Source organism: Otolemur garnettii, unplaced genomic scaffold (genome assembly GCF_000181295.1).
Source record: "Otolemur garnettii isolate 467f Iridium unplaced genomic scaffold, OtoGar3 scaffold00166, whole genome shotgun sequence".
Lineage (NCBI taxonomy): Eukaryota > Metazoa > Chordata > Mammalia > Primates > Galagidae > Otolemur > Otolemur garnettii.
The window spans coordinates 1,748,803-1,753,087 of NW_003852561.1; the positions used below are offsets into that span (position 1 = coordinate 1,748,803).

At 43.3% G+C, this 4,285-nt stretch overlaps 1 pseudogene; it reads left to right on the forward strand.

Moving 5' to 3' along the window:
- The first annotated feature begins 42 nt into the window (after nucleotides 1-42).
- LOC111728526 lies at nucleotides 43-221 on the forward strand (annotated as a pseudogene).
- Nucleotides 222-4,285: the final 4,064 nt, after the last annotated feature.

Consider the following 4,285-nt stretch of genomic DNA (forward strand, 5'->3'; position numbering starts at 1 on the left):
AAACCATTTCTCTGGACCTTCAGCCCTCAAGATGCCAACATCATGACTACAGGTTCAGCACAGTTGATCTCAGTCCTCTCTCCACTGCTGCTGGTGTTGCCTGTTGTTGGAGCAGCAGAGCTGGAGATGCCATCGCTCTGTTATTGGGTGTAGTTCTCAGCAGCACAGGCCTCTGTGCTTGATTGAGGGGATACGCTCGGAAGAGAAATGGACAGATGTGACTTTGGAGGAGCTCCTGAATCAAACCTTGCTATAAAAACCTTTGTGCTATCGAGACTAAACGTGAGCTTTGGTGTCTGAATGTTTCCAAGAAACAGTAAATAGGAGAGTTTCATATTCTTTGTTGTTTCCCTTAAAATGGGAACAAATTGATACATAAATGGGAAAAAATGTTTTCTTTACAAGTTATGCACTAAATAATCCAGCCTATACTTTATATGTGCTGGTTAGAAAGGGGGTCAAAGAAGTAAGATGGTTGAAATTTCCACAAGTAATTCATAGTTTTAGAATTTTCAAAGCATGGGAAACAGGAAGAAGGAAGCTTTGTCCAGAATCCAAGGACCTCTCCACTGTTAAGTTACAATCGCTGCCTCCTGAATTGTCGAGGAGTCTTTCCTCCTTATTTTTATTACATTTTTGTTTTATCATTCAAGTTACTATGGTATTTAGATATCACATAGCCAAACATTGAAACATTTATCTCTGGGTAAAAAACATTTAGGAAGATGTATTCAGATATCTAATATTGAAATAGAAAAAAGATTTAATGTAGAAACAAAATCCTTTATATTAACAATGAAATGAAGAGATCTGATTTGAAAGAGAAATAAACTTTATATTAACCTATTAACATCTCTATGATAAGAAGTACTATATTAAATATAAGCCCATTGTGTTGTAAAAATAGGTATATATTTTTTTTAAAAAAATGAAAGAAAAGAGAGTAGCCTAAGACTAGGCTCTGGCCTCCTCAACCTTTAGAGCAGTGGTTCTCAACCTTCCTAATGCCACAGCCCTTTAATACAGTTCCTGTGGGTTGCGATCCACAGGTTGAGAACTGCTGCCTTAGAGGCTGGGAAGAGGAGGACAAGAAACAAATAGTGAGATAAAAGGAAAATGAGTAGATTTTCGTGTCACAGAAGCTAAGTGACAACAACGAAGGCAACCAACCAGGAATCGAGGAGGCATCTGAACAAACTTGAACCCTGTGTCCTGGGCCAATAAGAGAGAGCTTAAGGGAGTCTGTGATGGAGGAGGCAGGTGTCTGGAGCCCAGGGCTTGCCCTAAAAGACATGTGGGTCTCTTTAGCAGCCAAGGAGAGTTAGTGAACATAGAATTGTAACACGCTGTCCAATAATACAGTTCTGAAAGCAGAACTTCAATAAAATCACCACATGAGCACTTTGGAAGGAATGCCTACATAAATCCTGCCTTGTGAGCATTGCCATAGGAATTGGGCTGTCTATTCCAGCGCTGGTGTGGGACTGGGCGCAGGGAGGCCAGTAATAGCCAATCTGATCGCCAAGACTTGAAGAAAACAGGGACAGGAGGGAGAAGATATGGGTTGACAAAAGGCAATCAGAGGGGCCAACCTCTGGCCGTGAAAAGCCAGGAGATCAGCAGAATATTCTGACAGAACAAGTGGACAGCATCTGGCAAACACACAAGGCCAGACAGTGCTCAGAAAGAAGAGGAGCTCTTGTGACAGTACCTTCCTTAAACTTAAACTGAAGCTCTGGAACTAGCTCAAGGAGGTAAAGGAAGCCTGCACACAGAGTTGGAAGGGAGGGAGCACAATCGCAGCACAAAACACACAGCAGAGTGTCAGGCACATAGTAGGACCTCAGTCAAAGGCAGTCATTTTCCTTAATTATTTTTATTGTTTTAGCCAGAGCAGTTTCCTCCTACATACAGGGGAACCACTGCTCTTTACACTGACTGGTTTCCATATCCAAAGCCTAAAAGAGAATGGTCAGACCCCAAAATTACTTCTTACAGAAAAAGCTTTGAAATTCTGTCTCGAAGTTTCTACTGGGTCATTGTGTGCTGAGAATACAACTATAATATCCCCAGGATCTCTTCAAAGGTCAGGATTCTCTTCTTCTGAGTCCAGGACCAAACAATGTTGCTAGGGAAGGAGATTAAATCAAAAGGCCCTGGTGAGCCTTGGGGATTAGTTATGGATTTCATTCACGCAGGCTCTATTTGCTCCAGTTAATATTGGTAACTGAGAGTCACCTGCTCAGCATGTTGTGTACATGTTACATGAGCCTTCTAATGTTCTAATGGGCCAAGGAAAGAAACCCACAACTTGCAGTGGAATTTAATACAGTCTTTATTTCCAATAGCAGGCACCCCAGCTGCTTGCATGGATTTTGAAAGAATACTAACCAGGGGGAGCCACTGAGCTTTTCTTCACCCAGCCTCCACAAGGCCTCCCCCTCTCTTCACCTTGGTCCACCTTCTCCATTTAATATCCTTCCTCCACAGAGGATGAAATGAATGAGGCTGGTGGGTTTTTTGAGCTCAGGACTTTGAGACCACCCTAAGCAAGAGTGAGAACCCATCTCCACTAAAAATAGAAAAAACTAGCCAGGCACTGTGATGGGCACCTGTAGTCCCAGCTACTCAGGAGGCTGAGGTGAGAGGATCACTTGAACCCAGGAGTTCGAGGTTGCTGTGAGCTATGATGCCATGGCACTCTACCCAGGGCAATGGACTGGATCTCAAAAAAAGAAAAAGCAAACGTTTAATTTCAAAAGTCAAATTTCTAAGTTCTTTCCTTTAAAGACCAAGAAGACCTAGTTAATGTTGAGAATCTTTTGGGAAACAAACTTCTTTGTACCAGAACACTCAGCTTGACATGCTACCTGGATTTCTATTTCATCATGTGCCGACGGCTTAAGCGTACAGCAGAACTGGCTTCTCTCTTCTCTTTGTGACTGTCAAAAGTCCCAGGTATCATTTAGAGCAACAGATTAACCTCTTGGCCAAGCACAGCTGAGGAAACCAATGGCAAAGTCGAGCTGACTTACATGGTAGGAGGCAAATGCTGATGTCGTCCAGGCCTATACATCCAAATGATGTTTGTCCAGCAAATTCTATGTGAATGCCTTAAACCCCAGAGAGGAGAAGTTCACAGGGCATGGGAACAGCCGAAGGGGTGTGCTATGGAAAGCTGTGCTACCCCAACCTAGAAAATTCACATTATCTTTATAAGGTAGCAAGTTCAGAAAGTTTTGAAGTCACCATTTAGCCTTTTTTTCTAAATCCTACTGATGGTGAGCAGAGTGGCAGGAAATCCTGAAACGGCCCCTGTTTTCTTTGTATTGGCGTTAACAGGCAACATGAAGGCTTGAAGAAAACTTTGCTGGAAAATTTCCACTTTGAACAGAAAGGATTAGGTGTCTATTCCAATTTCTTTCTCACCCCCGCCCCTTTCTGAGAGGGGAGTTCACTCTCAAGTTGAAAAGCAAACAGCCACAAAAGCATTTCCAGGTACAAAGCCGCCCGGGATGTTCCAGCCTTTTGGTGGAGTTGCGAGGTCTCTAACCACAGCCGGTTTCATGTTCCGTGCATCAATCCGCACTCACGATTGTTACCGTACACCTGTATGTCACTCGGAGGTTCACCCAGCTCAGGCAAATTATATTTTAAAACTGTACTGATCAAAAAAAATTTTTTCAGGGAAAGGGATTTCCTAGCTCTCAAATAAAAATGTGCAGTGGCGCGCTTACTAAGTAAACAGAAAACATGGGCAGCTGAGAAATCAATTTAGCTGAACAAACAATGTTCCATGTAATGAACTACTAATTATCCTTTTATGCCATGTCAGTCTGAGTGATTACAGAGCTGTGCAGTCTAATTTGACGTTTGAGCATTGCCTTGCTCCATTAGCTTCATATAAAGCTACAACACATTCGGGGGGGGGGGGTTGTTCCTGTATTTATCTGGAACTAAGTAAGCACCTGTATTAATAAGAAGAAGAGCATCTCAGGATCTTTTTTTAAATGTTTTACATGTGAGGATGGATAAAGCATTAGGAGCCAGAGAGAATGTGGAGATCATATCAGGTGCCTTTGGGTTGGTGGATGAAACCCCCTGAGGTGGTGACATGCCCTGGACTAGTGGCAGCAACCCCATACCACAGAGGCCACTGCCTCCACACTGAGGCCCTCCCAGTTCCAGGCTCCGGTCAGCTGCCAGATGAGGGGACCGAACAGGCAAGAAGACGCAGATCAGGCCTGGAATGAGGAAGGGGACTGTTTTTCAAACCAGGCCTATT